Below are 26014 nucleotides of genomic sequence, written 5' to 3'. Positions count from 1 at the left end.
AAAGCGCACACGTTTCCTGCCGACTCCCTCCCAAGTTGGGCCTTCTGTTCTGGAGTGACTCACGTCGCTCTTCCCCTGGACTCTTTCCAATGTTTTCGGCGTCCTGGTGCTTGTGTTTCTAAACCCCAGTGCAGAATCCCAACTGTGGGCTCGTCAGCTTTCTCCAGACTATGCTCTTCGTGTTTGCCAGGCATCTTTTCTGACAGGAGTCACAATGCTTTTCTTCCCAGATCCAAGCTCCCTGCTGGACCTGAAATGGTAGCAATCATAACAGTGCCTCACATACCACTGCAGAGTTCACAATAGTTTGCAAAGCATTTCCACACACGCCACCTAACTGAATCCTTGCAATGAGGTAGGAGATAAGGAGAGCAGACAGAATTATTCCTACTTTACGGGACGAGAAGCACATTTAGAGAGGATGACTGGTTGGGCCCGGGGTCGAATGGCAGCTGGCACGGGTAGGATGGAGACCCAGTTAGACGGGGTGTCTCTCCACCAAATTCAACTCCACCAAGTTCAACTCTGTTCCAGTCTTCCCTTGGTGCTTGGCACTCTTGGGCTTGCCTGGACAGCCACGAGGATGAGGACTTTGTTCATGCTCCTGCTTAAAAGACACAGAAAGAGGTCCAATTGATGTCAGACACCAGTGATGGGATTCAAGCCACGTTTCACTGTTCATTTGTTACGTAAATTTAACGTGGTGCCAGGAATTTGATACAGTCTGCTCTTTGTTCTACTAGGAAGAAGGTCTTCGGTTTGTGTTTTCTTGAGCTCTGTAGAGGGAAATGGAAAGCAGGGAGTGGACGATGTTCAGTGGCTGTGAGGCACGGGCTTGGCACAGAGAGCAGAGGGAAAGGAGGACTGGAGAGGAAAGTCACACGGAAAGGGGAGGGTCACTGTGGTGCAACCAGGACCTGTTCGGTGAGCTGAATAAAAAATGAAGGTAGTAGCCATATTTACCAAACACTTATTGTGCTTGAAGCGTAACAGTTAGTTATTGATGAGTGACAAAATGTCCCAAAGTTCTGTGCCTTAAAACTACAACTGTTTATCATTTCTGAGTTAGTTGTGTGGTTCCAGTGATCTGGGCCGGGCTGTTCTCGGCTTGGCATGCTCATGAGTCTGTGATCAGTGGGCAGGGTGGCTGGGGACATGCTGCTCTGGGGTGGCCGTGGCTGGGACAGTCATCAAACAGGCTAGCCTAGCCATGTCCTCATGGCAAAGTAGCCCAGCATGAGAAAGAACAGAAGTACGCAAGGTCCCTGCCACACTGTCCCATCTGCCGTCTTGGAGACAATGCAAGTCTCAAGGTGACCTACACACAGGGGTCGGGGAATAGATATCACATCTTGATGAATAGGGCAGCAAAGTCACTTGACGAAGGGCTTGGGAAGTGGGAGGGGTAAGGAATTGAGATCCATTCCACAAGTTGAACTGTGAGGGCTGAGAGAAAACCATGTGTAAGATCATCCTAATCCCACCACGTGGAAAATGGTTACAGGTTGGTCTGGTGACCTGTAAATGCTTGCTGAGTAGGACCACTGGAAAGACATCATTTGAGACCTTGTTGATGATTCCGAGGTCAAGGGGATATTTTTGCGTGAGAGAGGATAGCCGTCCACGCACCTAAAAATAAAAGAGCAGATCAAGAACAATGGCTTTGGCCAAGGTCAGGGCTACTAGCACCTGGAACAAGGCCGCTCGGGAGGTTTGGAACATTCACCACATCCAATAGCTCATGCTCAACATATGAAGAGGTCTTGGCACACATCATTGTGTGTGACCCCACAACACCTCAAGGTGAGGAACATTCTAAGATTTCTCTCTGAGTTTGATTCAGGAAACTTTTGAGTGCTCTGATGGAGAAAGCAGCTGTCAGGTACATGTGAGATGTGTCGTGTAAGAACACTCCTCCCACCAAAGCAAAGGGAAAAGGAGTACGTTTTATACTTTGCCTCCCACCAAAGAACATCCTTCTTTCCAACCAAGCCCCTCAGAGCTCTAGAATACTTCAAGGCTTGACATTCTTCTGTTCAAAACTGAAACGAGCCATTAGAAACAGATAATATCTGGAATATGTTATTCCCAACATATTTTTGTGATTACCCAAGTACCAATAGTCAAAATTTTTACGGAATGCTGAAGAGCAGCCTCGCTCTGACATCTGTTAACAGTAAGCAAGTGGAACAAAGTGGACGTCTCTCAATGATTCCAATCATGTCGCTGCCTTGTCCACGGTGAACATTTTTATGACTCAGTAGAAAGTGCTGCCTTTAGAACAACGACTTACCGGGAGGAAGATGGGGAATCGGCCTGAAGCCCCTGCTAAAAATCAAAAATTTATGAAATTCATAAACTTGTAAAATGTTAGCATATTCCCTTTTACTAGCAGGCAGTAAAGCAACAGCGATGCTCAGACAGACAAGCGGTTCCACTTAAGAAAAGGAACAGGGGCGCCTGGGTGGCTCAGTCGGTTAAGCGTCCAACTTTGGCTCAGGTCATAATTTCGTGGGTTCGAGCCCCACATCGGGCTCTGTGCTGACAGCTGAGTCTGGAACCTACTTCAGATTCTGTGTCTCCCTCTCTCTCTGCTCCTCCCCCACTCTCTCTCTCTCAAAAGTAAATAAACATTTTAAAAATTCAAAAAAAGAAAGAAGAAAGAAAGAAAGAAAGAAAGAAAGAAAGAAAGAAAGAAAGAAACTGGAGCCAACCCACACCAAGACCCTCACGTTGGCCTGGGAAGGAAGGATTCTGCTGGTTATGCTTGACACACAAAATGGTTTGAAGAGAGGCGTACCTGGTGGCTCAGTCGGTTAAGCACCCGATCTCGGCTCAGGTCATCATCTCACAGTTCATGAGTTCAAGCCCTGCATCAGACTCTGCAAGGAAACCGCCTGAGATTCTCTCTCTCCCTCTCTCTGCCCCCCCCCCCAGCTCCCTCATGCACACATGCTCTCTCTCTCCCTCTCTCAGAATAAAAAACAAAACCAAAAAAAGAATATTTAAAAAAATGCGTCGAAGCGAGTCGCTTTAGGGATCTCAGAACCCTGCAAATAAACAGAAAGATTGCTTCTGGCCTCCAGAGAAGACAGAAGTGTGGCTGAGAGTCTGGAAACTTGGCTTCCACCCCTGCCTCTGCTACTTGCTGACTGTTAGATTTGGGGCCAGTTGCTTTGTGTCTTGGGACCTCAGTTTCCCCCAACACTTAAGTGGGATTATAAAGGACCTACCCCAGTGGATCCCTGTGAGGTTTAGCTAAAGCGGGAGTGACGTGTAAGGATTGTAGAACAAAGAGGCAAACCATAACAAGGGCACGTAAGGACTGGAACAACACAGCCTCGGGGCACAAAGAGGAGGCCGGGGCTCCTGCCCACATCTCTAACTCTGGGCGATGACTCAGGCCTGAGAGCCTGAACAGTAGCTGCAGTGGCCAGACAACAACCAAGCGCTGGACAAAGGCGCAGGGACCTGAGGTCAGTCTTCATTTTCATTGATGAGGAAGAAGAAGCCCAGCTGGAAGGTTCCAGAGAAGCCCCGAGGCTCCGACATACAGCCAGCCCTCAACTCCCACCATTGCCAGGCAAATAGGCAACACTAACACTCCCTCCTCCTTCATCCTCCACCTGCCTCCCCGTTGGGCACCGTTTCCTCCTTAAAAGTTCCTGAATGTTAAGTTTAACAGACAGGAAGGAGCAGTGGGCAAGAAAAGGGGGACTGACGTGATCAGAGTCGCCCCCGTCCTCATATTCTTCCAGATGGCCATTCCTCACTCCCACAAAGCCGTGCACGGCCCTGAGGAGCTCTTTGCCATGGCTCATGAACGCCCAGCGCAATCCAAGGGGGGACTGCTGTATGCACTCGCTTTCAGGAGCTTCGGGGCACATGTACACGCACACACACGCTCACACACTTCTCACACGTACACACAGACACCTGCATGAATGCACACACACAGGTTCAACCACACAGGCACACACATAGGGGCACACACAGCTTCTCACATACAGATATAGGTTTGCACATACACACACACGCACACACACATGGGCACAGCGACAGCTTCCAGCTGAGTGACGGCAGCAGTGACAGCAATCATAATGCCCAGCTTACTCACCTGCTTGTAAACCCCCAGACCAGGTTCCCAGATAGTGACTTGCTTTTATTCATATATTTTTTGAAAATATAACTCATGTATAATTAGTATCATTTTGATGAAAATATTTCTGAAGAAAGCAAAATATTCCAATCTAAGCCTACAGCAACTAAATTTAAGTAGCGTTCATCTGTATAACAACTTAACAAATATTTTATTTTTTTTGTTTCAAGTTTCTATGTAAATTCTAGTTAGTCAACATGTAGTGTAATATTAGTTTCAGGCATAGAATTTAGTGATTCATCACTTGCATACAACACCCAGGGCTTATCAATCACAAGGACCCTCCTTAATGCCCATCCCCCATCTAGCCCATTGCCCCGCCCACCTCCCCTCCAGCAACCTTCGGTTTGTCCTCTACAGTTAAGAGTTTGTTTTATGGTTTGCCTCTCTCTTTTTTCCCCTGTGTTCATCTGCTTTGTTTCTTAAATTCCACATATGAGTGAAATCATACGGTATTTGTCTTTCTCTGACTTATTTTGCTTCGTTTAATATACTCCAGCTCCATCCACATCTTTGCAAAATGGCGAGATTTCATTCTTTTCATGACTGAGTAATATTCCATTGTATATCCATAACACATTTTCTTTATCCATTTATCAGTCGATGGATATTTGGGCTCTTTCCATAATACAGCTCTTGTTGACAATGCTGCTATAAACCTCAGGGTGCAGGTACCCCTTCAAATCAGTAGTTTTGTATCCTTTGGGTAAATACCTAGTAGTTCAATTGCTGGGTCATAAGGTAGTTCTATTTTTAAATTTTGAGGAACCTCCATACTGTTTTCCAGAGTGGCTGCACCAGTTTGCATTCCCACCAACAGTGTAAGAGGGTTCCTGTTTCTCCGCATCCTCACCAACACCTGTTGTTTCCTGAGTTATTAATTTTAGCCATTCTGACAGGTGTGAGGTGATAGCTTATTGTGGTTTTGATTTGTATTTCCCTGGTGATGAGTGATGTGGAGCATCTTTTCATGTGCCTGATAGCCATCTGGATGTCTTCATTGGAAAAATGTCTGTTCATGCCTTCTGCCCATTTCTTAATTGGATTGTTTGTTTTTGGGGTGTTGAGTTTGGTAAGTTATTTATAGATTTTTGGATACTAACCCTTTATCTTATGTATCATTTGCAAATACCATCTCCCATTCCATTGGTTGCCTTTTAGTTTTGTTGGTTGTTTCCTTCACTGTGCAGACGCTTTTTATCTTGATGAGGTCCCAACCGTTCATGTGTGCTTTTGTTTCCCTTGCCTCCGGAGATGTGTCTAGTAAGAAGTTGCTACGGCCAAGGTCAAAGAGGTTGCTGCCTCTGATTTCCTCTAGGATTTGATGGTTTCCTGTCTCACATTTAACTCTTTCATCCATTTTTAATTTATTTTTATGTATTGCATAAAAAGTGGTCCGGTTTCATTCTTTTGCATGTTGCTATCCAGTTTTCTCAACACCATTTGTTGAAGAGACTATCTTTTTTCCATTGGATATTTTTTCCTGCTTTGTCAAAGATGAGTTGGCCATATAGTTATGGGTCAATTTCTGGGTTTTCTATTGTGTTCCATTGATCTCTGTGTTCGTTTCTGTGCCAGTACCATACTGTCTTGATGACTAAAGCTTTGTAATGTAGCTTTAAGTCCAAATTGTGATACCTTCCACTTTGCTTTTCTTTTTCAAGATTGCTTTGGCTATTTGGGGTCTTTTGTGGTTCCATACAAACCTTAAGATTGTTTATTCTAGCTCTGTGAAGAATTCTGGTGTTATTTTGATGGGGATTGCATTAAATATGTAGAGTCCTTTGGATAATATAGACATTTAAAACATTTTTGTTCTTCCAACCCATGAGCATGGAATTTTTTTCCATTTCTTTGTGTCCTCTTCCGTTTCTCTCACAAGTGTTCTATAGTTTTCAGAGTAGAAATCTTTTACCTCTTTGCTTAGATTTATTTCTAGATATCTTATGGTTTGGGGTGCAATTGTAAATGGGATCGATTCTGATTTTCTGCCGCTTCATTATTGGTGTATAAAAATGCAACCGATTTCTGTACATTGATTTTGTATCCTGTGACTGTACTGAATTTGTGTGTTAGCTGATGCTCCATTAGCATGACACGTGATTCCCCGTCACCTTACTTTCAACCTGCAGGTGTCTCGAGGTCTAAAATGAGACTCATGTAGTCCCAACAGTGACTTTCCGTCCAACACTTATAACGTGTCCTCCACGGTTTGTCACCGAGATTTGACACCATAGGCGCTGGAGGACCATCAGTATTTAACATGGGTTCCCGAGGTGGGAGAGGGGCAGGGAGAAGGCCCTGGCTTGTGGGATTTGTTGAGTCCTGTGGTGTAGAAACTCCCTCAAGGGCAGTTCCAAGCTACCAGCATGACATCACTGAAAGTCAGGTTGGGAGAGACACCAGCAAAGACAGCTCCAGGAGCTCCAGCAATGGTTCAGGGGCCAGAGAGGCACCAGTGTGAACCACAGGAGCAGATGTCTTCCCGGTCAGAGACCATGATGCCAAACCCCGGGAGGAAACAAAACCAAAACACCTCCCCAGCTACAGGCCAAAGTTTATTTGTTCAGTTGACAATATTTACTCAAGCAAACTAAAACTATAGAAGAATATTAGGGAAGAGAAAACCTGCCTTTGGACTTTTGGCGAAACCTGTAGTTAACAAATTTAGAACGTTTTTCTCTCCAGAAACCGGCAGAATAAGTATTACTGGGAAATCTCTGGCAGTCATCATTTCTTATGGAATTTTTTTTCATCGTTTTGAGTCTGGTTTAAATTAACTTCAAACAGCTTTATAGCACACAAAGTCAGAAAAGAAGAACTTACTGGAAACACACCCAAATCTAAGCAAGGCCAGTGTGGAAGGATCCTCTGACTAATGTGTGTAGTTTTGCACAAGGGACTAAGGGGCATCGGAAGCTTTGGGAATGATTACCTGGGGTGAGCACACACACCTGCCCCCTTTCCCAAGAAACCACCAAGTCCTACTGCGAGGACAGCCCTGGGCCATTATTCTGCAAAATCCTCATCAAACAATTTCTTTTCATTCCTGCTTTAGCTCGGTTGTTTCCTGCTCACATTTTTATTAGGTTTTCTGAATGTAAACCTGAGATGACTCCCAGTGCAAACAGAGAAGCTTCTGTTACAGTCCATTTGAAAAACTGCCCACTGGAATAGAGAAAGAGAAAACACATTTTCGTATTTACCCAAAAGCGATGGAGCCTCACACAATAAGTTAAGATTATAATATTCTTGAGGGAGGCGAATTGTCTATTCCAATATAAACTCTACAATTGGTTATCTCTATACCATTAAGGAAGTGTCCCAGCCGAATGAGCTAAATACACTCTGGATGGCCGAGATCATTTACAGAATAGCAATCAGAACAAAGGCAAAAGAGAGATAAAAATAGAACACCTCTCGCTGACAGCGACCCCCAAGCAGAAAGCTATAAACCTATTAGGAGTGTGCGTTTAACTTCTCATCCTTCAGGAGTTTATTAATGAAGCCATGTGGCTATGAGAGCTTGGACTTATGAGGCACAGGCTTCAAGACTCATACTTAGACACTGAAACTCAGAAAGGTGGACTTTCAGCGACGTCATCACTGCAGGTATGTGCAGAAGTGAGGATCAAACCCTGGTCCTTCTGTCTTCAAGGTCAATTCTCATTCCAGCAGATCAGAAGGGAGTGGGGAGGTCACAGCACCAAAGCATTCTTTCCATAGCATGCCTTTGAAAACTAAAATTCCCCTTGTGAATTTGTGAGATACGAGCGTTCTATTTTGTGCCACCTCTAGAAACTTGTATGTTGAGTGAACTGAAGTACATCTGCTTTTTGGGGCCACTGGGAGTTGAAGAGGGGTAAAGGAAGATGTAGCCTAACGTCCACCAGAAGGCTAAGGCATGAGGGTCCTGGAGTTGATTCTTTCTTCCAACATTTTGGAGCTGTGCAATCCTGGGCAAGTTACTTAACCTATATGAATCTCAGTTGTCCTCATCTAAGAAATGGGGATAATAATAAGTATCATCATATGTAACAGGCATCACCCTGTTGAGAGTGTTCAGTGAGATAAACCAGGCACGTGGTAAAGAGTCAGAGGTTATCAGCTATCATTTCTGTTCTCCATTGGCCCGAAAATGTGCTTCCCCACTTCCCCACATTTTAACATTTCTTCAGTGAAACTGACAGTCTGCAGCATCCTAGCATTGTGTCAAATTTTAATGGCACATCTTACAATCAATGGAGTCTCGCTTTCATGAAATACGGCGTTATAATTATCAGTACTATTATCGCCAGAGATTTGACCATAAAATAATAATGAGACTGCTTCCACGAGCTGTGGACAATAAGCAGCCTTATTATTTTATAATAGCATGGCAGATTTCCCAGCTAGAAGACTCTCCTGGGGGCCACTGTGCAATGGCTGAGATGGATGAATGTTGCCTTCTGGCAGTAACAGACTTTCAATAGATCTGTCTGACTTTAAGCAAGTGCAAGATACGAAAATCCACATTTCTATTGAAAAACTAATTAGAAGGTAATACTGTAAAATAGAAGAATGCTAAAAGTACCCATTTAGGCACATTTCTCAACCTTTATTCTCCACCCCCCATCACGAGCCGTTTAAGACATTTTTGTTCAAATCCCTTCCCCCAATGAAATTTTAATGTTAAAGACACACTATCTATCTATGTATTGGATGCATATCTGTGCTTGACACATAAAAACCTGTATGAACAATGTACAAAGCAGTATGACTTTTATGCTCTCTTGAGGATTCCCCTTTGAGAATGCATGGTTTAGAGACAGATGTTAAAGGTCATTTGAGATACTATTTGACGGGAAACTTTTATTTGCGCGTAGATTTTCCATGATGTGTCAACTGCAGAAAGGAAGAAACACAAGTAGCCTGTTAGATAAAATGTCCACAGTGGGGTCCCTGTTCCACGTTCATTACAGGCCAGTGTCTCTCTGTTTTTTAGACCATGGTACCCAAGCAACATACCAGGAAGGTGGGCGCAAGTATGAGCCAGATTTGACTTTATAATTGAAGAATACTTGCCTCAAAGTTCAGTAGACTTCTTTTAGTGTGCACGAGGGTCTATCTACCCCATGACAAATAGGCATGAATGACCAGTAGTTCATTCAAATAACCGTGATTGGAATTACTTCTACAATAGATCTCAATATATATTTTTTTCTTATCTCATACTGTTTTTTCTCTAGTAGTTGAAATCAGCATGCAGGTCAACAAGTTTCCTGAATATTCTCTGCAGGTTAGCCCCAAGGGCAGGGTTCTCTGCCTCCCTAATCTTACTGGCCCTGGGCAGGCTGAAGTTTCCTGGATCCCAGAGGAAGGACACCTGAAGCAGCAGAAAACAACTGCTTCCTGTTTCCTGCTTCTCACTTCCTGTTCCCTGCTTCTCACTTCCTGCTTCCTGCTTTGGCCAAAGTCCAAAGCATCAGGAATGAAGGACTCCTGGCACCTCTGCCTCAGAGTAGATGGCAGAGGCTTGGACAGAAGATGGACAGAAGGTTCACAGGAAATGAGCTCTGCAGAGCTAGAAACCTTTGCCTGGCAGGAGGAAAGAACAGGGGCTAAAGGAAGGTTAATGAGGGGAGCCCCAACTTCGGTGATGGCAATGAAGAGAGGGAGCCAGTGTGGGAAAGGCAGGAAGGAGGCAGCCTGCTCACAGAGCAAACTCCAAGGAAACAGTGGGCTCCAGTCATGGGCAGCAGGAGAGGGAGCCCAGCTGCCCCTACCCCTACGTGTGTGGGGACATGTGTACAGACGCCTGGAAGCAGCAGTGATGGCCCAAAAGTTAGCCTCATCCCCCATCCAGGGGCCACATGAGAGCAGGCTGCGAGGTTCCTTTGAGGACTGTTCCAACCCAGGGCAAGATTTCAGAGGCACCTGGGGCTGGGCTCAGAGCAGCACCCCCACCATCACCTCGATGCTCAGGAGATAGGCAGTTCAGTCTGCTAGTACCTGTTTAAAGAGGCCAGGGCCTTCCACTCCAATGAGATTGTTCACCTGAAATGTGGAAGGAAGGAAGGGAAAAAGGAAGGAAAGAAGGAAGGGAGGTGGGCAGAGAGGGAGAGAGGGAGAGAGGGGGGAAGGAGGGAAGGAAGGAAGGAAGGAAGGAGCCTACAAGGCTGTCCACCTCAGTAAGGGCTCCATGAAAGGGGTTGGGATATTCAGTCCTTTCCTGCTGAGCCTCAGGAAAATAGGGACCTGGTAAGAGCCGTCTCTCCCCCCGGGGTCTGAGGGCCTCTTGCACCTTGGAACGACAGTGCTTGTTCTATAATATAAATATATTTTAAGTTTATGTATTTATTTTGAGGGGGGGAGGGCAGAAAATGAGGGAGAGAGAGAATCCCAAACAGGTTCCGTGCTGTTGGCACAGAGCCCAATGCTGGGGCTGGATCTCATGAAACAAGAGACCATGACCTGAGCGGAAACCAAGAGTCAGATGCTTCACCGACTGAGCCACCCAAGTGCCCCTGTTCTTATAAGGATCCCATTCCTGGCTGCCTCCAAGCCTCACTCACAGATCCTCTTTCCCTATGCAAGGGCCTGTTGGAGCCCCTGACTCAGTGGGCCAGCTTGGGGTCCCCAAGCATGAGGAATGGAGAGGCTCCAGAAACATGCACCGTCTTCATTTCTGGATAGAGTCCCAGGCCTGGCACCCCTGGTCCCAAGTTTTCATCTGACGGTAAGCCAGGGATGGCCACTCTCTTCTTATTTGGATAAGTGGAGGAGATGGGGGGCAGAGCAACAGGAAAGAGGTCCCCTTCCTCGACTCCACAAACTCTCCAGGTGCTGCTTTGCCTCCGTGGATGCTTACGTAAGGGAGGTGCTAGCAAGCACGTCATTTCACACCCCGTGCCCACAGTCATTCAGGACTCGACAAGAACACTGGCGAGACCCACTTGTAATTGTCTGGTGGTTGAGTGCTTATTTAATCATTTTAATTCCACAATTGGGATAAATTCAAAATTTACTTTGCACGACCCTTACCTGGCAAATGAAGGGAGGTGACACAGGTGACTGGGTGCTGACATAAAGGTGGGTTAATAGAGTGTAACTTGGCTAATGGCGTATAAATTAGAAACTGGAAAGTTTAACATTGGAGGAATCTAGAAGGAGGAGGCTTATGCACATACACCCACACACATGCACACACAGGTACACACACACCCACACACGCACACACACACACACACCTCATTGTCCTGTTTATTTCCAATACTGCTGTTTGCACAACCTGAATGTACTTAATTGGTTTACTTCTTTGTCACCAGTTGACCCACGGTTAGAATGTCCCTGAGAGCAGGAACCTTGTCTGTCTTGTTCAACCCAGGATCCCTGGGATCTAGAACAATGCCTGGAACCAGAGCCCATCACTGTTGGTGAGGAAGAGAGGGAGGGTTTAGCAGCCAGGCACCTGTCCCATAGTAAGTGCTAAGACCAGGCAGCCTGCAAGGCCACGCTCAGGGTGATGATGTCAATCTCTTCAATAGTTCAGAAGGCCAAGTACAAAACCACAGGTCTGGGACAGTAACCATCTCTTGAAAGTTACCTAAAGGGCAACTACGTTAGCTAAAGTAAGACAGTAAGATGGAGAAGAGGAAAGTCCTTCCTGGTTTCAGATACACAGGAGATTTGCAGTCACCCGGGAGAGGGAAGAAACCAAACACGCCATCGGCAAAGCCACGCTGCTGGCTTGCTCGCCATGAGAACCCTGCTCACGGGGAGTTTGATGTTGGCACAGCCCAGTGAGCTGGAAACCTGGGCAGCGACCCCAACAGTAGGGCCTTCGCTCTGTCTGGAACACTAGGCCTGATGTGCGTCAGTTTATAACTTTGCCGTGGTCTACACAGTGGGCGCATGCCTGGAGTTCTGGCTTACAATGTGTGCTTAGCCTATATTCTGATGCACTTACACAGAAAGGACAGAAACCACGCGTGCCCTGGACTGATGGGACACCATGCACCTGCAGCTGGGAGATTTTTGTTTCCTCTGAGCATAACAAGCCAGCACAGTTGGAGCAGGACTGTGTCCAAGCCCAGCTCCAGACTGCACTGGGGACAACACCGTAAAGCGCTCATCAGCAAAATGGAGAGGTCCGGGAAGATGGAACCACTGTGGTCAGAGGACCCATGGTGTGTACCCTGGAAAAGTGAAGGCTTGAAAGGGCCGAGAAAGTTACAAGCGTCTGACAATGAGGAGGAGCGCAGCCGCTCTGCCATCCAAGCAGAACAAAGAATTTAGGAAATAGGAAAAGGAAATAGGAAAGCAAATACTGGCTAAGGGCAAGAGGATTTCTGCACCAGTTAGAGCTTTGGACAACTGAACATAGAGCAGAAAGAAAGCATGGCGTCCGCATCATCCCTGCGCTGCCATCTGCTAGTGGCGAGGCCTTGGGCAAGTTAGCTAATTTCTGTGAACCTCAGCTATTATCTCCAAATTGGGAAACATAGCAGTTTCGTCAACGTTGGCAGTGAAGGTTAAAATTAAATGGTGCATGTTGGTAAGAGTGCAAACTGGTGCAGCCGCTCTGGAAAACAGTGTGGAGGTTCCTCAAAAAATTAAAAATAGATCTACCTTATGACCCAGTGATAGCACTGCTGGGAATTTACCCAAAGGATACAGGAGTGCTGACACATAGGGGCACGTGCACCCCAATATTTATAGCAGCGGCTTCAACAATGGCCAAATTATGGAAAGAGCCCAAATGTCCATCAACTGATGAATAGATAAAGAAGATGTGGTTTATATGTACAATGAGAAAGAATGAAATCATGCCATTCGCAGCAATGTAGATGGAACTGGAGGGTATTATGCTGAGTGAAATAAGTCAGAGAAGGACAGATATCATATGTTTTCACTCATATGTGGAATTTGAGAAACTTAACAGAGGACCATGGGGGAGGGGAAGGGGAAAAATAGTTACAAACAGAGAGGGAAGGAGGCAAACCGTAAGAGACTCTTAAATACAGAGAACAAACTGAGGGTGGATGGTGGGGGTGGGGGAGAGGGGAAAGTGGGTGATGGGCATTGAGGGGGGCGCTCGTTGGGATGAGCACTGGGCATTGTATGAAAGTGATGAACCACAGGAATCTACCCCAAAAGCCAAGAGCACACTTTACGCACTGTATGTTAGCCAATTGGACAATACATTATATTTGAAAAAATAATAAAAATAAGTAAAGTAAAATTAAATTAAATTAAATTAAGAAGCGCATGTAAAACACTTAGCACAGAGAGTAAGCACCCAAAAACAGTAGCTCTGATCATCTCAATATTATGGAATACTCATGACATAGACATAGTCCTCTATTATGTAAAGGGGTGCTAATAGGGGCCCAATTGTTTCCCCCTCCCCCCGCAAAAAAAAGATGTATTGGAGCCCTAAGCCCCAGTATCTCAGCCTAGGGCTTTATTTGGAGACAGGGTCTTTACGGAAGTAATCCAATTAACATGAGGTGATTAGAGTGGAAGCCAATCCAATATAACTGTTGTCTTTGCAAATAGGGAAATGTGAACATTCACACATGTAAACAGAAGATGACACACAGAGACGCAGGGAGAAGAGGGCTTTCCGCAGGCCGAGGACAGGGGCCTGGAGCAGACTCTCCCTCCCAACCACAGAAGGGACCGTCGCGCTGATGCCTCGACCTTGGACTTCCAGCCTCCAGAACTGGGAGACAATATATTTGTGTGGTTTAATCCCCCTGATCTGTGGTTGTTTGTTAAGGCGGCCCTAGCAAACTGAAACAGGTTCCCCACTCACCAAACACTGGCAGCCTCCCGTGGGGGCTGGGGGCGGACGTGACCAGATTGCCACCATATAAATACAGGCTCCTGGGCTTACCGGAGACTTTGATTCAATTAGGTCAGGACAGGACCCAGATACGCATTTTGAAAAAACAGCCGCAAGGTCCAGCACGTGGAGGCTTGGTTTAGGGCCGGACAAGCTTCGAAGTAATTCTTCAGCTCTGTTAGCCCTCCACCTTGTTGTGCAAAGAGTGTGCACAACACGTGTGTGTCTGTGTGGGTCCAGGCCTGTGTCGTTCTAAGCATATGCCAGATTCGGAAAGGATCCCCACGTCAAGATTCCACAAACGTACATGAGAAGAGAAAGGTGAAGAACACAAAATGAACCGATTTGTCTCTGCCCAAATTGGCTTCCATCCAGGCCCAAGCAGCCGCGGCAGCGGTCCTGCCTCCGTTGCCCGCGCGGCTCCAGCCACAGCCTCCCGGCGCCCCCTGATGCCCCCGCCACCCAGGCAGCCACCAGGGGCCCCCGCGGACCAGGTCTGCGAGTAAAGACAGGGGAAGACCCACCGGAGGGTCCTGCCCGCCCCCGAGCAGTGTGCCAGCCTATGCGAGGGCCAGGACATGTAGCCTCCGCGAGTGTTTGCCAACAGGTGGGGATATGTGACCTCGTGGAAAAATAACAGTGCACTTGGAAAGGTCACTACTTTACCTGTGTAACAGTGTCTAATTTCATTCAACTTAAACAAAGCAGATTGAGTAAGTTATAGAAGCCCAAAAGCTATATCGTTCCCTAATTCAGCTCCGGTCTTTTTTCCCTGGGTAATAGTTACCCACAGTTGCATGACAAATTACCTCCAAAATGTAGTGGCTTAAAACAACACACATTAATTATCTCGCCGTTTCTGCGGGTAGGAATCCAGGGTGCCTTAGCGGGGTGCCTCTGGCTCAGAGCCTCTCAGGAGGAGGCAGTCGAGCTGTTGGACAGAGCTGGGGTCTCATCCAGGGCGGGTGCCAAGAATCAGCTTCCAGTTCACTCACATGGTTATTGTCGGGGCCCCGTCTCCTACCACGCGGGTATCATCCTCACAGGACCGCTTCCCAGGCTGGCTCTGCCGAAGGTAAGCAAACGAAGCGAGCAAGAGAGAACAAGACATAGAAACCACAGTCTTTTTATAACCTAGTCTCAGAAGCGACATTCGTCACTGTTGCCATATTCTGTCCAGTGGAAGCGAGTCATTAGGCCCAGCCCACACCGGAGGGAAGCGTCTTATACAAAGATATTATCGCAAGGAGGAGGGGACTGGGGGGACGTTATCTGCGAGGCTGCCTGTCATATTCTGAGTCAAAGAAGAGTTTCAACGTGGCCCCTCGGACAAGGTCTTCCTACGTTCCACCATAAACTGTTCCTCACGGCACATGTCACCATATCACAGATCGGAAAGATGACACTCTCTGGAATTGTCTACCTGTGTCACGTTTCCTAAGAAATAAAGGCTTAAACATAAACCCCGAAGTGATCCGTTATCAGAATATTTACCGAGGGCAAATCCCTTTGCTTCTACTTTTTGTTGATCCTGTAGTCTATAGGGGAGAGCAAACAGGCTACCAAGGACCAGACAGTAAGTATTTTTGGCTTAGGAGGCCATGTGACCTCTGTCACAACTACTCAACCTTGCCATGGTATCACGAAAGTAGCACGAAGCAACATGTACGCAAATGGGCATGGCTATGTTCCAATAAAACTTTATTTACACAGCAGACTTCAGGCAAAATTTTATTCACAGGTCATAGTTTGCCAAGTGTCACAGAAAGTAGCCCGTATTCTATTAGAGAATAAAACAGAAGTTAGGGGTAAAAGTGGAACTAGCATGTTACTGTTTCTGACAAAGGCATTCAGGTGACACATGTATTAAATGCTTCATCGTAAACACGGGCAAATCATATCGAATCTGTATTGACCACCATCATCCAAAATTGAGAACACGTGACCTTGAACTGTCCTGTCACCTAGAATCGTGTTAGAAGTTGTGTGACTGTCGAGGCATTGGGGTGAGTGTGGAAGGCCTAGAATTGCCTGAAAGGTTCCCCTCGCCATCCTAATGATGAATTTCTACCTAGTCACCTAGAAGAGAACTTCCATTCATTTATTTTACTTAATGACACAACAAAAGAACATTGGGCCAACCATGACAATCCCATCTGTTGAGGGGATACCGGTAATGTAAATGGGAGGAAAGGCTCATAAAAATAATTTCTAAACCTATAGCCAAGATACAAGAAGAGCCTTGCTTGTGATGATTTTTCAATTCTGAGCTTCTAGAAACCAGAGCCAGACCAGTCATGGGTACAAGGGAATTTGCCCACTCCTGCTCCAGAGGATAAAGGACTGCCACCACCCCTAGCTCACAGGGCATAAGCGATGCCTGGAAGGGTAAGGGGAGCACAAGACAGCCTCTCCCCACCCCACATTTCTTCCTGAAGGATCTTACCGGCAAAGGCACGGAGAACCGGGAATGACATGACACTTGAATTTTATCTTTTAAAATGTGTCACAAGGAACTCTATGAAGTCTTTGTTTAGAAACAACCCAGCATGTTAACACTGCAAAGCTTCAGAAACTGGGAAGTTGTTCATCAGTTCAGTTTGTTTTAGAGGAGAATATCAGACGCTTATGTCTGTCGCTCACTATGCACAGTTTCAGCCTCCGATAGACTAGAATGTAAGCTCTAAGAAGGCTGAGACCTTATCTTCACTTTCTAGAAAAGGGCCTGGCATAGGGTATGTCCTCAAAAATATTTGTTGAATGAAACAAAGTCTATGAAATCGATAAACTCCTTCCGAGTCTTGAGATTCCTAGATTTATCCTCAGGGCCTGGTAGCCAACTGTGCCTCCCTCCCCCTGCCATTAAACCCCTGGGATCATAGGAAGAGGACAAGGACCCCAGGAGAGAGCTCAGGCCAGCATATGTCTCCCAGGACCCCCTCATGAGTAGATAAGGACAGGGCTCCTTTCTGTCTCTCAGCTACCATAGCAGCACCAGCCTTCTGCCTGGAATCTCAAGGAACATTCAGTTCTCCAATCACCTCAGTGAAAGTTGGGGAAGCTGGAAATGAATCCCAGGGAACCTGGGATAAAAGCAGAGGGCAGTTGATGGAAAGAGCCTGCGGTAAACGGTGGGTCTAATGGGATAGGACAGACTTCAGTATCAGAAAAAAAATAGCAAGGTAGAATTGCCGGGGGCGGGGGGCGGCGGGTGCAGGGGAGCAGGGAGAGGGTGGAGAGCAAGGCTTCAAATTGTGTAATGAATCCATTGGGGCACTGCTTTTTATTTATGTGCAATTTGTAAGGGTGCAAAGGAGGAAAAACTAGACCCCTCTCTGCTATCTGTGGGTGTGAAGTCACATCACCTTTTCCATGGACCCTGCAAGGGATCCCTTCAGTGTAACTTTTCTTTACCCAAACACTCCGTGGTTCTTTGTTAGGAAGATGAATGGTCATGTTGTAAGTCTCAAGCGAGCTACGGAAGCTTGCATATTTTCTTTTATCTTTTCCATGGCCAAAGGCAGTTTATTAATTTATGTCAGTAAAAAGCTCTGAATGGTGCCCCAGAGGGTCCCTCCAAGCCTGAAGGATGGGCTTGAGATTTGTTCTTATCTAGATCAATCGCAATTGTATTTCCCAAGCTCGGACTTTCCCCTAAAAATTGAGCAAAAGCTGAGCTGACTTTTCCGCAAACATGGTGAGAAGGAGGATGCCCACCGAAATCATTATTTACAGCCTTCTCTAGCCTGCAAAGTCACACAGAGATACTTCCACCCGAGTAGAATAATTAATCGGTTTTGTTAAATCACTTCACTGGGAAGAAAGATGGCTTAAAAAGAAACCCAGGTAACCTCAGCAGGGAAAATAGGCTTTCAATTTGTTAGGGCAATTATTTGCCAACTCTAACCTCAGAATGGTGAGAGAGAATAAAACTCTCTTCCTCTCATTAGCAAAGGAGAGAGAGAGAGAGAGAGAGAGAGAGAGAAAATGAAGAAGTGCCCAAAGGTATCTTCCAGAATCTTCCAGAATCATAGCCATGTGTATGCTTATTGATACAGGCTTATCCGTTGAAAGTTAGGACACAAATAACTTAGCCCCTGTTCACACTGATGCCTAATAAATAGCTGAACTTACCAGTACATTAACTTAAATCTATAAAATAACCTCACCTATGATAACCTATGCTGATAGCAGGTGTCCTTGAAATTATGTGGAGAGAAAATGACGCTTCCCTTCCATGGTCTTCCTTCCAAAAATCCATAACCCCTGTATAACAGGGAATGAGGGAAACATCAGACTAACATAAACTGAGGGACAGTGCACAAAATAAGACAGTTAAAAAGAATCCTTATCTATTTTTTTTCTGGAAGCCAGATGTTATTAAATGTTATCATCCTAATGCTGATAGGATTATTAAGAAGTGGGGACATGTGTCACCAAGAAGTGTCCAAATTCTCCTTTGGGCATTGCTCTGTTATTTAGGTTTTCTAAAGTATATTAATTTTATTTTTCAATGTGTTTATAAAAAGTGCTCTTACATGAAAGGCGTCCAAATATCTCCTATGTAGTAGTCAAAACATCTGTGCTTATTAAGAGAAGGCACAACTCGCAGCTTTGGAGGGGAAAGAAATGGCCAATAGCCTCCTCTTTGAGATCTTCTGCCGTTTCTTATTTAAAAGTCTGTGAATTGTTTTCGCTATTTCTGCGAGAAACAATTCAAATTTTGACAGGGACCCCCTAGAATCTATAGATGGTTTAGGGTGGTGTGGACTTTTGAACTACATTCATTTTTCTAATCCGTGAACATAGGATAACCTTTCCATTTGTTTGTGTCTTCAATTTCTCTCACCAAACTCTTGTAGTTTCCATTGTACAGGTTTTTAACTTCTTTAGTTAATGGGATGTGCATGGGTTGGATCCTGACGGCATTATGCTAAGTGAGATAAGTCAGGGAAAGACAACTACTGTATGATATCACTTATATGGGGAATCTAAAAAAGTTGAATCATAGAAACAGAGAGAAGATTGGTGGTTGCTAGGAGCTGGGGGTTGGAGGAACTGGGGAGATGTTTAAGAGTACGGACTTGGGGTGCCTAGGTGGCTCAGTTGGTTAAGTATCTGACTCTTGATCTCATCGGCTCAGATCTTGATCTCAGGGTCATGAGTTTAGGCCCCACACTGGGCTCTGTGCTGGGCACGAAGCCTACTTTAAAAAAAAAGAAAAAGGGCACAAACTTGCAACTAGAAAATAAATAAGTTCTGTAAATGTAATGCATAGCACAGCGATTACAGTCACAAACACTTTATTATAAATTTCAAAGCTGCTAAAAGACTAGGTCTTAATTGTTCTGGCCACACACACACACACAAATGATAATTACGTGACACGATAGAAATCTTAGCTAATGCTAAGGTGATGATCATATTATAATATATAAATATATCAAACTATCACATTGTGTACCTTACCCTTATACAATGTTATATGTCAATCATATCTGTTTGTTTGTTTTTTTTTAAAAGCCTGTGAAAACAGCTCTTTTGAAAACTGGTGTCAGTAAGGCTATCAAACCTCTAAGATTTCTCAAACTGCGTTTCTGAAAGCAAGCAGCACAACAGGAGGGCTTTGCCCATCTGGAAACAGCGGTGGGGAGTGGGGAAGCCCAGCCAGTGGGGGCTGCAGCTGTCATTTGGGAAGACAAGCCCACGCCACCCCCGCATCTGACCTGGCTGGCCCAGCACCTGTGAATCAGTCCTGAGTGCCCACCGGCTAACCTGGACCACTCTAGGGGATGCCAGACGGCACTGCGGTTCAAGTCTATCGTAAGGCTGACATCACCAACTACAGGGTGGTGGTTGTTTTTTAACCTAAATGCTCTTTTATTCTTAATCTTAAATCAATGTGTCTAAAGAATGATCACGAACAGCAGCCTTCAAAACGTGGTCCGGGGACTCCTGGAGTTTCCCTATACCCATTCAGGGGAGCTATGAGGTCAAAACTATCTTTTTTTACGATACTGAAATGCTTTTTGCTTTTTTTTTCCACTTTCATTCCCTCTTGAGTATACAAGTATAGGTTTATTTTGCTATTTCTCTAAAATCTCCAACAAGTCATGTGCTTTGGGCAGACTTGTATTTAGTTCTTTAAAGTTTACCAAGCATCTTCAATATGTGATCCCATGCCCTTCTTGTAAACATTCTGGAGGGGTGTATGATTACTCCCATTTTTAAGGCGGGGTGGGAGGAGGCTCTGAGACCCAGAGGGGATAGTGTTTCCCCAATGCCACACATAGTGTGATCAGGCTGGGTCTCAAACCTTGGTCTGCAGCCCCCAAGACGAGCGCTCCGTCATTTGCAGATTCTCCTTCCCAGACCGATCCCACATGGACGGTGTGAGCAGAGGCTCACGGCCGAAAGGCAGAAGCAGCCCCTCAACATCCTGTTCGTCTTTCACTTAAGCTCTCTAACAATGACATACTCCCCCTGAGGAAACTTTTGAATTTTCTTAATGGGAAAAGGGTAAAATAATATCCTAGTACCACCGAATCCTGAATAGATTTAAAAAAAAAAAAGAAAAGCTAACCAAAATATGTTGTTCTTCAATTTCAGACTCCCTTGAGATGATTTTATCTTGCTGAAAGCCTCTTTATTCTTGATGCCTCTGTCATGTTTATTTTTTCTACTTATAGCAATTCATATACCCTTGTAAGAATTTTATATAAGGAGATAAATGCTAAGGCATAATATTGAATAACTGTTTGAATCCCCGAGTAGGATTCGTATTACGGCCTCCACTGTGGAACCACAATCACGGAATGCGGCGCAAGGTCAAATAATGACTCTGCGAAAGAGCCGGAAACAAGATTGTCCTTGCCCCCCCCCCCACGCCATTTCTCCCCGCTGGAACATTTTCATAAATCGCCTCCGTAGCAGGTGCGGTTCCGTGGGAAATCAGTATTCACGGCAGTAGCACTCTCATCCTGTTCGCGGCTTCTATTTTCTAACGTCCAATACAGATAAAAATGTGTTGCCAAGATTCAGGCTGCTTATTTTTTTCTTCAAACATCCTTAGCCAGAGGGTAACCTCATATGCGACTAAAATCGACCTCCGTGTCTTTTATTAGCTGTTAAATTACTTTTGAAAAATGCCTCAAAGTGCTTCTCAATTACCCTGTGACTGACAAGTTGAAGCCCAATGAAATCCCAAAGGATTCCTCGTGTGTGTGTGTGTGTGTGTGTGTGTAAGATGTGTGGTGTTCTATGATTTTTATTTGGCTCTAGGACATGCATATTCTTTTCAAGTACTGTATGTGTGTGTGGGGGGGGTGTCATATAAGTTATATTCAAATTAATATTATTTAAAACCTCCATAATATAGTAAGAAATACCTTGGATGTTACAAAGTCAAGAATGCTGCTCTCCCTTTCTGAGCAGTATCAACAATGGAAAACAAATTCTGCATAGTGAGTAAGAATATAAAAACTCTCATCCATCAAACAAACAGCACGAGAAGACATAACGTACGGGCCAGTCTGGAATAAAGAAGCAATGTTCATCACAGTGATTGATAGGTGGGGTTATTTCAATACGCTACAGGATAGCTCATGGATTCCATGAATTCTCATGAAAACTCCCTTTGTAGTAGTAACACTACATTCTACGGTATGTTGAGGCTTACAGGGCAGGACGGCGGCCAGCACGGGGTTCCCTCGGGTCTCCAGGCACCAGCCACCGATTCCCGTGCTTGGCCTTTCGCAGACTGGGTTTCTCCATGAATGAGGGCGGAGAAGTCCTTGGGTCTCAGGATCTCGTGGACGGTTGATGTGGCGAGGCAGAGCTACATGGAGCACAGGCAGCACTCAATCCCGATCTCACACCATCTTGGGGGAGGTGAGTGCTCACCTCTCTGAGGGATTGTGCAGATAAGGAAACAGGCTCAGAAAGTTCCGGGGATGTAGCCCAGGGTACAACATGCACACATGGAGAAGAGGGTCTGCATTTTCTGTTCCTTTTTCCAGTACTTTTTCCAGTGCTTACAGTATTCACATTAAGAAGTATCTTACAGGGGTGCCTGGGTGGCTCTGTCAGTTGAGTGTCCAACTGCTGACTTCCACTCAGGTCATCATCCCAGGGTTATGGGATCGAGCCCCAAATCAGGCTCCGAGCTGAGCACGGAGCCTGCTTAAGATTCTCCCTCTCTCTCTGTCTGTCTCTGTCTCTCTCTCCCTCTGCCCCTTTCCCCTGCACACTCTCGTCTAAAATAAAAAAAATTTTTAAATTGAAAAAGAAGTATCTTACATTCAGCACCATTTCTTCCAGCACCATTTGGGATTGGACAAGTCTACTTAGAGAAGAAGGGGGAAATAGCTCACAAAACTCTATTTGGAAGGCGGTCAACAGTGGGAGAAAATGGTATTGGGGCTTCAAAAATCCAGCTTCTGGTCCCAGTGTGCAGTCGAGAGTTGTGTCCCGTATCAACCCAACAATCCTTTCTTCTTTCTGTCTGCTTTTGTTTTTCTTGGTAAAAAAACTGCCTTGCTCTCAGAATTACAGTGAGCTTCAAATAAGATTAGTCACCCAGCAATTCTAACAAAATCTGAGTGTGCATGGCCATATAGAAACTTTCCAATGGGTGGTGCCTGGCATTTATCCTCAGGCATCTGGGACTGGTGAGGCTGGACACGCCCATGCATATGCATGTGAGCGCGCGCGCACACACACACACACACAAACACGCATGCACGTACACACATGCATACACAAACGTGTTCACGGCGGGAGCAAATGTTAGAAAGGACAAGCGGCCATCTGTACTGATGTTGCCATTCTCTGCATAGTCCTCATTCACTGCTCTTCATTTCGGTAACAGTTGTGGGAAATTAAATGCATCCATGCTCTGGAGTTATGGGCGAGAATATCCATTGAGTGCTTTTTATTTTTTTTTTTAATGTTTATTTATCTCAGTTTTGTGAGAGAACGTGAGCAGAGGAGGGGCAGAGAGAGAGTGAGAGAGAATCCCAAGCAGGCTCCACGCTGTCAGTTCAAAATCCTGAACTGTGAGATCATGGCCTAAGCCAAAATTAAGACTTGGATGCTTAACCGACTGAGCCACCCAGGCATCCCTTGAACGCTTTTGATGTGCCCACCTTGGTTTTGGGTGCTGAGCATGCAGTGGGCAAACTGGACAAGGTCTCTCCTCTTTTGGGGCTGGCACTCAACCAGTGCTAGTCAGAGGAGACAGACAGCTGACACTCAGAAGACGGATGAGGGATTCTGGAGGAGGAGGATGAGGTGCCGTGAAGACAAAGGGATGAGAGTCACGTACCTAACTGGCTGCTTCAGATCTGGTGGGCAGGGGAGGCCCTATGGAAAAGCTGGTTCCAGAATAAGAAGGATTCTGGGGGAATAATCTGGAGGAAACAGTTCCAGGTGGAGGGAATGGCTAATGCTAAGGCCCAAAGGGAAGAATTGGCTTATCACACTCGAGGAGTATCAGAAAGGCCAGGGTGGCCAGATGGGCCATGAGAGATGAGCTCCTAGAGGCGGGCACAGCCCGCATCACACAGGGCCTGGGAGGCCACATGTGCTGGGGGTTGCATTTGGCTACATGTAAAGACATCAACCACAGGGACTTGATCTAAATAGTCTGGAAGCGGGTCCATTGCTCTGCGGAGCACCCCCCCCCCCACCCGACCAAGAACCTCAAGCCCGTGTATTCTGCCACCCTGAGCACATGGCATTCATGCCCTTAGTTGCCTCACAGTTGCAATAGGATTGCTCTGCTTTGCACCTGCTGTCTGAATTCGAGGCAGTGTGAGCCACGAGGTCAACACGAGAAAGAGCAGTTTTCACACCAAACGTGCAAAATTTTGCCACAGATCTCCCAACAAACCTCCACTTACATTTCCATGGCAGAATGTGCCCTCCCCTAGCTGCAACGGAGGCTGGGAAAAACTCAGATGGTTTTTTTCCAAGCCGAGTTCCTTACACAACCACATTTTCTCCAGTAGTAATGCTATTGACGAGGCAGGTACCCCACACCGTAGTCTGGATGCTATTCTAGGTGGAAAGGTATTTGGGGCTAGGTGCGAGAATCAGGAATGCTGCTTTGAACATATAAAACTAGACATGACTATCACACCAGAGTGTTCCAGTCAGCTTGGTGCTAGAACAGGCCTCAGGGCAGCCCAGTGGGGCCACCAAGGTCCTTGAGTAGCTTGACTCCCTCCTCAGAAGCCTCCTTCTTTTACCCCAGGGTTCCCTAGCAATGCCACATGCCCCTGAAGACATCATCACTCTTCACATGCAGCTTTATGTACCACTAGGGGCAAAAATGCTGCCAATTAAACTATAACACAATGTTTTCTAGAATTATTTCATACTTCTTAGAAACGGTTCAGAATTATTAAGACATGAGTCTTTACATAGCACTCATGCACATACATAAAAAGGAAAATCTTCATAAAATTAATTGGTTAGGTATCCTTAAAGGTTCTTTCCATTCAGGATCCATATCCAGAGTGTCTGTGGATTTTCTCACTGTTCCATTTAGAGTGTTAGTGACGGCTCACCTCTTAAAAAGAGCGCTCTGCTATTTATTTCGGATTTTCTTCTAAGCTGCTGACACCTGTCTGCGAGTTTTGATGTGAATGAATGCAAAAGAATGACAACTACATCACGACGGCCGCCTGGCCAACAACTATGTTGCTATTAATGCTATTGAAATGTGGGGAGAAAGCCCCAGTGGGTAGAACACGCATATGTGCTGTGATGCACACTTGGGCAGCGTTGGGTTAGGCACCCAGAGGTCAAGGAGACAGTGGGAGTCTGAAGCTTAGTGGAGAAACAGGGGTAGAGAAATGGGTTTGCAGATTTGTTATCCGTAAGTAAATGAATGACAGTCATACCCATGGGCCTGCATGTTGCCAAAAAACAAGATCCAGACAGAAGAAGGCTGATGATGAGCCTTAGAATATTCAAACGTCTATAAATCCAGAAGAAAAGCCAACACACCTAACAGAGTTAGGAGGAGGCTAAGGAGGAGGGGGACGGTCAGCTAGGTCAATGCTGACAGGTCAAGTAGGATGAGATGGAAAGGTGACCACCGGATTGGGCAGCATGGAGGTCATAAGTAACCTTGATAAAAGAACCATACCTGTTTGAGGGTAACCTCGGGGGCAGCTGGATTGGACTGGGCCGAGGGGTAAAGGGGGAGTGAGGTGTTTAACCTCTTTGATCAGCTGTATTGCCAAGGGTAGGATGTACAGCCAAGAGAGACGGTGGTATTTCCTTTCCTCAAGACACTGGGCATGTTTGAACGCTAATTCGGCAAGGCGGGATGGATGGTGCAGGAGAGGATCGCAAAGCGCTTGAGAAGGCGGGAGTGATGCGAAGCAGGGCACGAAGCGCTTAGGATCAGCTTTGGACAGAACCCAGATCCATCGCAACAGCACGCCGGGGGGCCCAGAGGCAGCAGCGCAAGAACTCTGTCCTGGTCCCTGGCTTCACAGCGCTGTGTTTCTCCTGGGGGCTGCGGGGGGCACTCCCATATGCAGGGTCTTTGAGCAAATCCCTTCAATCCTCAGGCTCCTAGTCGGTCCCACGTGGGGTCTCATTTCCGCACATAATTAGTCGCTCCAAGTGTGAGCTGGGTGTGCACACCCGGCCGCGCGGGCCGGTTCCCAGACAACCTGCATCACCCCTGCGCGCGCCACCCCGGCGGCAGTTTCCGCACCTCCGTCACCGCCCCTCCGGCGGGGGGGGGGGGGGGAGGTGAAGCGCGGCGCGAGAAGGGGCCACCCCCCCCGCTGGGCCCTTTCGACCTCCTGCCGGAGTCTGTGCCAGCATCAGCCCCGCCTCCTCCAACCGCAAACACCCCACCCTCACCCTCCTTCTTCTTCCCGCGCCCGCGGCCGCAGCTTCCAACGTGGCGCTGCCAGCCGCGCATGCTCAGTGCACAGAGCGGGAGGGAGGGGCCGGGGCCGGCTGGGCGGGGCCGGGCGCAGTGACGACAACGCGCAGCCGCG

The 26014-nt window shown here is 46.3% G+C and overlaps 1 long non-coding RNA gene across 1 annotated transcript; it reads left to right on the top strand.

Moving 5' to 3' along the window:
- The first annotated feature begins 9628 nt into the window (after window positions 1-9628).
- On the top strand, window positions 9629-13898 carry LOC132680095 (uncharacterized). Its single transcript, XR_009610507.3, has 3 exons — window positions 9629-9769; window positions 10736-10877; window positions 13700-13898. It is a non-coding gene; the product is annotated as an uncharacterized LOC132680095 (long non-coding RNA).
- The last annotated feature ends 12116 nt before the right edge of the window (window positions 13899-26014 follow it).

This window comes from Panthera onca, chromosome A1 (assembly GCF_046562875.1).
Source record: "Panthera onca isolate mPanOnc1 chromosome A1, mPanOnc1 haplotype 2, whole genome shotgun sequence".
Taxonomy (NCBI): Eukaryota; Metazoa; Chordata; class Mammalia; order Carnivora; family Felidae; genus Panthera; species Panthera onca.
Note: the sequence above shows the minus strand (reverse complement) of the source record. Positions and strands in the feature narration are given on the sequence as shown.